Genomic DNA, 9670 nt, shown 5'->3' with positions numbered 1-9670 from the left:
TATGTAGAAGTTAAAAGTGCGTCCCTGCTATCACCTTAGCCAGTTCCTCTAATTTAGCTCTCTTGCCTGACACCAGATGCCCTCTGATATCTTGCAGTATACATTAGACAACACCCTCTGTGTGGAGTTCTGGCCAAAGATACTGTACCTGAATGATCGAAATCTACAATGTGTCGACATCTGATAAGACAAATGGCCTGGGCTCTTCAAAATTGTCAGTGACTGGGGGGGAAAAGGCAGGAGACTCCCCTCACTATCAAAAGATGTTAAATGCAATGTGTGAACCTCACCTGCATTATGATTCAAACATGTACAAAGCAGCTGTTAGGGCGGGCAACAGTGGCTCAGTGGCAGAGTTCTCACCTGCCATGCTGGAGACCCAGGTTTGATTCCCGGTGCCAGCCCATTAAAAAAAAAAAAAAAGCATTAAAAGACTCTTAGGACACTTGGGGAAATTGGAATCATACAGAGTTAATTTTCATGGTGTGATTATACAGACTGTCTCTATTCTTAGCAGGTGGACGCTGAAGTATTTAGGTCACGATGTCTGCACTTAATCTCAGGAAGTTCAAACTGTGTGTATATGTAAGAGAAAGTGTGCATTACAGATGGAATCACACATCCCCTCCACAAAGACACATTTGTATCTGTCATGGTCAGGTTCATGTGTCACCTTGGCCAGCTGGTGGCACCTGTTTGCCTGATTGGGCAAGTGCTGGCCTGTCTGTTGCAATGAGGACATTTCATAGAATTAAATCATGATCACGTCCGCCACATCCACAGCTGATTGCATTTGTAATCAGCCAAGGGGAGTGTCTTCTGCAAAGAGTGATGCTCAATCTAATCACTGGAAGCCTTTTAAGGAGGATTCAGAAGAGAAAGTCTCTTCCTGCTTCGGGTGGTGAGCCTCTCCTGTGGAGTTCGTCAGACCCTGCATCAGAATCGTTGGCTTCACAGTCTGCCCTGCGGATTTTGGACTTTACATTCCCACATATACATGAGACACTTTTATAAATTTCATATTTACGAATATTACTCATTATTCTGTCTCTCTAGAGAACCCTAACTAATACAACTTGATACCAGGAGTGGTTCTTAAGAAACAGAACCTTAAAAATGGATTTTTATGAATGGTTTTTACTCTGACTGAACTCAAAGGCACTAAGGACTCTGATTCCCATAATCAGAAATACACTCCCAATCCATGGAGTGAGTTGGCAAAAGGGAGAGTCAAAATATCACCATTCCATTCTTTTAATGCTTTGCTTGTATGAAGCCAGGCTCTGGGGGATTATGTTTTTGACACCTTTACGGAGTTCTGCGGAACTAGTAAGTATAGAGATGTTGGCTGGTTGTTGTTAGATAAACTGGCTACATCAATGAGTGAAGGATGGACTTAAGGCTTCAAACGAGAAGGTTAAGTGCCAGCTGACAGATGTAGACATTTCTGTGAGTATCCTGAAGGAAAATCTTTTTTCCTGTAGCCGTAAACTTGAGACCTCTGAAAATCAGACTCAGAATCTTATTGTTAGAGTAGCAACCTTACAATGTAAACTGAAATCTCAATCTTCAATGGTGTCTGCTGTTAAAGTGAGGGCATTGATTGGAAAGGAGTGGGATCCTGAAAAATGGGATGGTGACATATGATTGATAATGATGTTAGGGGTGAGGTTGAAACCCTAGGTCATGCTGAGTCTTCCCTAGATAACCCTGTAATAGTCTGCCCTGAGGACATAGCCGCCCCACCTCCGGCCTGCCTTGAGGAGTTGGCCACTCAACCTCCTCCTGAAGGGATTAGCCCTAGAGTGATTAATCCTGTTTCACCAGATGAAACTGCAAATGAATACCCTGAAGCAAATGGCTTGGAAGATATTTCTAATTCTTTTAATGACCCACCCCCATAACCCCTCATTGCTTCCAGACCTATAACTAGACTAAAATCCCAACAGACCCCTAAAGGTGAGGTACAAAGTATCACCCATGAGGAAGTACATTATACTCCAAAAGAACTGTGTGAGTTTTCCAATTTATACAGACAGAAATGAGGGGAATATGTGTGGCGATGGATTTTAAGTGTGTGGGATAATGGTGGGAGGAATATAAGACTGGATCAGGCTGAATTTATGGATATGAGCCCACTAAGCAGAGATTCTGCATTCAATGTTATAGCTTGAGGGGTTAGAAAAGGCATTAACGGTTTGTATGGATGATTGGCTGAAATATGGATCGAAAGGTGGCCAACATTACCTGGGATGAAATGCCAGAACTGCCCTGGTATAATGTAGATGAGGGGATCCAGAGGCTTAAGAGATTGGGATGTTAGAGTGGATTTATCATGCAAAGCCTGCTCTTACACCCCAGAAATGTCCGGAGGATGCACCTTTCACCACAACAGTGAGAAATAAATTTGTGAGAGTAGCGCCATCATCCCTGAAGAGCTCCGTGGTTGCACTTCTCTGTAGGTCAGATGTTACTGTGGGAACTGCTGTCCCTGAGCTAGAATCCTTAAACACAATGGGGTGTTGGGATCCCGAGTTGGCCAAAGCCAGGTGGCAGCACTTAATCGCCAAAGACAGGGTGGACGTTGCTATTATAATAGACAGCAAACTCAAAGCAGGCGTCAAAATTATATGACACGCAGAGATTTGTGGCATTGGCTAGTAAATCATGGGGTATGTAGAAATACAATAGAAGGGCAGTCTACTAAATTCTTGTTTGAGCTGTATAAACAAAAGAGTTCTAGGTCAAGTGAACAGAAGTCTAACTTGAATTACAAAAACACAGAGTCACAGCCCCTTAATCAATTTCCAGACTTGAGACAGAGCCCCTCGAATGAAAGGGAGGCCTGGTCCCTTTGGGGGAGAAACCTGTTACACTGCCACAAATTTATATTGTTAATCTTCCTCCAAGCCTCCCCCAAGGAGACCAACGGCCTTTTACCAGGGTAACTGTGCATTGGGGAAAAGGAAATGATCAGATATATTGGGGATTGTTAGACACTGGTTCAGAAGTGACATTAATTCCAGGGGACCCAAAACGTCACTCTGGCCCACCAGTCAGAGTGGGGGCTTATGGAGGCCAGGTGATCAATGGAGTTTTAGCTCAGATCCATCTCAAAGTGAGTCCAGTGGGGCCCTGGACCCATCCTGTAGTTATTTCCCCAGTTCCAGAATGTATAATTGGAATAGACGTCCCCACATTGGCTCTCTAACTCATGCAGTGAGGGCTATTATGGTGGGAAAGGCCAAGTGGAAGCTGCTAGAACTGCCCCTAACTAGCAAAATAGTAAATCAGAAGCAATACCGGATTCCTGGAGGGATTGCAGAGATTACTGCCACTCTTAAGGACTTGAAGGATACAGGGGTGGCGATTCCCACCACATACCCATTCAACTCTCCTATTTGGCCTGTGCAGAAAACAGATGGGTCTTGGAGGATGACAGTGGATTATCGTAAGCTCAACCAGGTGGTAACTCCAATTGCAGCTGCTGTTCCAGATGTGGTATCATTGCTTGAGCAAATCAATACATCCCCTGGTACCTGGTATGCAGCTATTGATCTGGCAAATGCTTTTCTCTCAAACGCTGTTAGTAAGGACCACCAGAAACAGGTTGGTTTTACCTGGCAAGGTCAGTAATATACTTTCACTGTCCTACCTCAGGGGTATATCAACTCTCCAGCCCTATGTCATAATCTTGTCCGCAGGGAACTTGATCGTTTCTCCCTCCCACCAGACATCACACTGGTCCATTATATTGATGATATCATGTTGATTGAACCTAGTGAGCAAGAGGTAGCAACTACTCTAGACTTACTGGTAAGGCATTTGCGTGTCAGAGGATGGGAGATAAATCCAACAAAAATACAGGGGCTTCAACCTCAGTGAAATTTCTAGGTGTCCAGTGGTGTGGGGCATGTTGAGATATCCCTTCTAAGGTAAAAGATAAGTTGCTACATCTGGCCCATCCTACGACCCAAAAAGAGGCACAATGCCTAGTTGGTCTCTTTGGATTTTTGGTGACTTATTCCTCATTTGGTTTTGCTACTCCGGCCCATTTATCGAGTTACCAGAAAATCTGCTAATTTTGAATGGGGATCTGAACAACAGGAAGCTCTGCGACAGGTCCAGGCTGCTGTACAAGCTGCTCTGCCACTTGGACCGTATGATCCAGCCGATCCAATGATGCTGGAAGTATCAGTGGCAAATAGAGATGCTGTCTAGAGCCTTCGGCAGGCTCCTATAGGAAAATCACAATGTAGACCCTTAGGATTTTGGAGCAAAGCCTTACCATCTGCTGCAGATAACTACTCTCCTTTTGAGAAACAGCTTTTGGCCTGCTACTGGGCCTTAGTGGAGACTGAACACTTAATCTTGGGCCACAAAGTTAACATGAGACCTGAGCTGCCTATCATGAGCTGGATGATGTCTGACCCACCAAGCCATAAAGTTGGGCATGCACAGCAGCACTCCATCATAAAATGGAAATGGTATATACGAGATGGGCCAGAGCAGGTCCTGAAGGCACAAGTAAGTTACATGAAGAAGTGGCCGAAATGCCCATGGTCTCCACTCCTGACACATTACCTTCTCTTTCCCAGACCAGAGTTATGGCCTCTTGGGGAGTTCCTTACAGTGAATTGACTGAGGAAGAGAAAACTTGGGCCTGGTTTACAGATGGTTCAGCACGATATGTAGGTACTAACCAAAAGTGGACAGCTGCAGCACTACAACCCTTTCTGGGGTGTTCTTGAAGGACAGTGGTGAGGGGAAATTCTCCCGGTGGGCAGAACTTCGAGCAGTGCTCCTGGTTGTTCAGTTTACTTCAAAGGGGAACTGGCCAGAGGTGTGTTTGTATACTGACTCATAGGCTGTTGCTAATGGTTTGGCTGGATGGTCAGGGACTTGGAAAGACCATATTTGGAAAATTGGTGACAAAGAGGTCTGGGGAAGAAGTATGTGGATAGATTTTTCCGAGTGGGCTAAAAACATGGAGATATTTGTGTCCCATGTGAATGCACACCAGATGTGACTTCAGCGGAGGAAAGTTTTAATAATCAAGTGGATAAGATGACCCGTTCTGTGGATACCGGTCGGCCTCTTTCCCCAGCAACTCCTGTCATTGTCCAATGGGCTCATGAACGAAGTGGTGATGGTGGTAGGGGTGGAGGTTATGATGGGCTCAGCAACATGGACTTCCATTCACCAAGGCTGACTTGGCTACAGCCACTGCTGAGTGCCCAGTCTGCCAGCAGCAGAGACCCACACTCAGCCCCCAATATGGCACCATTCCCCGAGTGGTGGGAGCTACATGGTGGCGGGTTGATTACACTGGACCACTCCGTTCATGGAAGGGGCAATGATTTGTTCTAATTGAAATAGACACATACTCTGGATATGGGTTTGCTTTCCCTGCACACAATGCTTTTGCCAAAACTACCATCCGTGGGCTTACAGAATGCCTTATCCATTGTCATGGTATTCCACATAGCATTGCTTCGGATCAAGGAACACACTTCACAGCAAATGAAGTGCGGAAACGGGCACATGCTCATGGAATTCTCTGGTCTTACCATGTCCCCCAACATCCAGAAACAGCTGGATTGATAAAACAGTGGAATGGCCTCCTGAAAACTCAATTGCGCTGACAACTAGGTGGTAATACCTTGAAGGGCTGTGGTAATGTTCCCAGGAAGCTGTATATGCTCTGAATCAGCGTCCGCTGTATGGTGCTGTTTCTCCCATAGCCAGGATCCATGGGTCTAAGAACCAAGGGGTGGAAATGGGAGTGATACCACTCACTATTACCCCTAATGATCCACTAGGAAAATTTTTGCTTCCTGTCCCTGTGACCCTGAGCTCTGTTGGTCTACAGATTTTAGTTCCAAAATGGGGAGTGCTTCCTTCAGGAGAAACAACAATGATTCCATTGAACTGGAAGTTAAGACTCCCACCTGGTCACTTTGGGCTACTCATGCCCCTGGATCCACAAGCCAAGAAGGGGATTACATTACTGGCTGGGGTGACTGACCCTGACTCTCAGGGGGAAATAGGGCTGCAACTACACATCGGAGGTAAAGAACAGTTTTCTTGGAATATAGGAGATCCCCTAAGGCATCTTTTAGTACTACCATGCCCTGTGATTAAAATCAATGGAAAACTGCAACAACCCAATCCAGGCAGGACTACCAATGGCCCTGAAACTTCAGGAATGAAGGTTGGGGTCACCCCACCAGGCAAAGAACCACGGCCAGCTGAAGTGCTTGCTGAGGGGAAAGGGAACATGGAATGGGTAGTGGAAGAAGGTAGTGATAAATATGAACTATGACCACATGATCAGTTACAGAAATGAGGACTGTGATGCTGTTTTCTTCCTGTTATACTATTTAAGTTGTAAGATATCAAGTTTAAGAATGAATATTACCCAGGGACTTGCATCCTATTCTGGAGAGAGTTAATATGTTTCCAGTTATATGCAGGACAGTTGAGTATTGTTAGGTGAAAGAAAAAAATGTGTCTTTTATTGTTTTCTATTTGGAAATTAGGTATGGTTTAAGGTGATGAATATAGCTGCCAATTTGACAAGGGGTGGACTGTCATGGTCAAGTTTATGTATCAAATTGGCCAGGGGGTGATACCCAGTTGTCTGGTTGGACAAGTGCTGGCCTGTCTTTTGCTATGAGGACATTTCATAGAATTAAATCATGATCACGTTTGCTGCATCCACAGCTAATTCCATTTGTAATCAGCCAAAGAGAGTGTCTTCTTTAATAAGTGATGCTCAGTCTAATCACCGGAAGCCTTTTAAGGAGGATTCAGAAGAGACAGGCTCTCTTACTGCTCCGGCCAGTGAACCTCTCCAAAGTTTGTCCAGACCCTCCATTGGAATCACCAGTTTCACAGCCTGCCCTGCAGATTTTTTACTCTACGTTCCCATGGTTATGTGATGCACTTTTATAAATTTTATATTTATGAATATTTCCCATTGAGTCTGTTTCTCTAGAGAACCCCAACTAATATAGTACCCTAAGCCCTGGTCCTGTGGATGTGACCCATTTGTAAATAGTGTCTCTGAAGATGTTACTACCTAAGGTGAGGCCAGATGGAATCGGGGAGTCCTCATGCAATATGGCTGGAGACTTACAAACAGTGGAAATCTGGGAGAAGAGGACGGGCAGAGAGACAGCAATGTGCTGAGGCAGAGATGGACGTGTGGTTTACCGGCAGGCCACCTGAACCCCACAGGCTTGGGAGGATGCCTGGTCCTGGCGGTACCTTGATTTTGACTTCTGGCCTCCACAACTGTGAGACCATCAATCCAGGCTGCTCTATTTGTCACAGCAGCTCTGGCAAACTAAGACAGCGTGCTCAAGTCTATGCAGCACTATGTCAACAATTGTTGAACCTGCGGGAGGGGTATGTGGTTCTTTACTGAATTATTCTTTCAACTTTTCTGCGTGTTTTTAATAAAAATATTGGGGGGGGCTTGGCAATCACACTGGGTTCACATCCTAGGTTCATAACTGCACAAGCTTCATTAGAGTTCTTAATCTCTTTGAGCCTGTTTCCACATCCTAAAAGTGGGAATAATATGGACGCTATGAAAATGGGATAAGATAATATGTGCAGAGTGATTGGTGCATGGTTTGCTTGCTTGGAAGTGCCCAGTGAATGCCCAGGCTATTGTCAGTCATTTCTTCTCTGCAGGTCCCCACCCCTCCACTAATTCAACCCCCATTTATTGAGCATCAGGCTCGGGGCTGGGGGTTTGCACACTGTGAGCCTGCTGGTCTCGTCTGCACTTCAGAAACCCAGGTCACGGGCCCTGCCAAAGCTCCTGGCCGGGGGCTCAAGGTGTTTGATGACAGGGCTGAGGCTGGAACCCATGGCTTTGGATTCCAAGTTCAGGGGCCCGAAAGTGACTTGCTAGGACACAGAATATCTGCTTACAAGGTGGCTGGAGGTCAGAGGTGATGCAAACGGAAGTCCTCTGGAAGGCACGGTGCTCCACGCAGATGCAGAGGCCAGGAAGGATGGGCGCCAGAGGTGGGTCTCTAGTCCGGCTCTGCTTCCAGTTCTCTGAGCGTTACTTGCCACCACCCTCCTGCCCGCCGAGGCACATCCACTTCCACCGTACAGTCGGGGAAATGCAAGCGTCTGGAACACGCTTCAGCTTTCCAGAGAGTCCAGGTATCACCACTGCTGCATGTGTCCAGCCATGACCCCTGCGGGCCTCTGCTTCCGCACAAGTAAAACGCCCACGTCAAGGCCAGGAAGACTGGCGCCCATCCAGCTCGCTCCAGGCAACAACGGGCCTTTCCTGGTTGGAAGGTTTGGCTTCTCCAAGCCCATGCCTGGGAATCCAGCTGTCTTAGCCAGCCTGCGCTGCTGTGACATATAAATGCTTTGAGCATTTATTGGCTGATGGTTTCAGAGGCCAGAAGTCCTACATCCAGATCTCGGCAAGGCCTGCTTTGTCCTTGAAGACCATCGCCGTCTCGGGCTGGCGGCTGCACCCATGGGCTTCCTTGGCTTTCCTGTCACATTGGCGGCCTGTCCTTTCTTCTACCACCTGCCTGCTTCGGGCTCTTTTGAGGCCTCCAGGACCCAGGCTGAAACCCACCCTCATGGAACCGGGCCACACCTTAGCCCAAAATACCAGCTTCGAGGGGTCCTATCTCCAGTGGGTTCACAGGAATGCAGGTGGGGATTAAGAGCAAATTCGGGCCCACGCCCGCCCACCCGCCCTCCTCTCCCCTCTTTGTCCGCCGGCCCGGCGCGCGGCACCGACGCCCTGCAGCAGCCGGCCCGCCCACCCTCCTCTCCCCTCGCGGTGCGCCCCCTCCTGCTCCGGCGACTCTCCAACCACCACCATGCCCTCTTCCACCTTCACCGGCTCCTCCGCCACCGGCCTCGACAGCCTTGGCACCCTCACCTTTCCTCCTCCAGAACAGTTACTGGGGGAGTGGAGACAATACAGAGCAGCTCCCGGAGCCACGACGGAGATCAAAGGGACGGCGTACCCCATCCTGGAACGGCTGACTGTCTGGGAGAACCAGCTCCGGTGAGATCACCAAGGGGTGCGGGCTTTCCCGGGCGGGACGGCAAGCGGCCGGAGTCCCTCCCTTCCTCCTTCCCAGGCCAGCTGGCAGAATTGGACAGGCGGTCCTCTTGGGCCGCGGCGGCTGGCGCCCCCACCACGCGAGGCCCCCCGGACCAACTGAGAGAGTTGGGTCGGAAATCCCCAGACTGCGGAGAACGGTGACCGGGGGGTCCCTTCCAAACACGTGACTCCCCAGTCCGGCTGGAAACAGTGCACTCTCCCGGGATGCGACAGCTGGCGCCCTCCTGCCACGCTTGGTGCCCCGGGCCGACTAGGAAATTCGGTCGGGCGCTCTCCCATGCTGCGGCGGCCAGCAACCCTCCCTGCGTTCGGACCCCTGGGCCGGCTGGCACTCTTCCAAGACGCTTCGGCTGCCGAACCTCCCCTACGGCGAGAGTTTTCCAAAGTTAAAGGACCCACAGCAACTTTCACTGGTGGAACCCGTAGACAAACGTGTGCCACGAGCGCCACCTACTGGGCAGGATAAGAAAAACAGAACCCAGAGATTTCACAGAAAAATCTTTCAACCTGTGGGGTCCAACACCCAGGGAAATCTGACTAAATGCCCAG

The sequence above is a fragment of the Tamandua tetradactyla genome, chromosome 6, assembly GCF_023851605.1.
Source record: "Tamandua tetradactyla isolate mTamTet1 chromosome 6, mTamTet1.pri, whole genome shotgun sequence".
NCBI lineage: Eukaryota > Metazoa > Chordata > Mammalia > Pilosa > Myrmecophagidae > Tamandua > Tamandua tetradactyla.
This window is presented reverse-complemented; position numbering follows the sequence as displayed.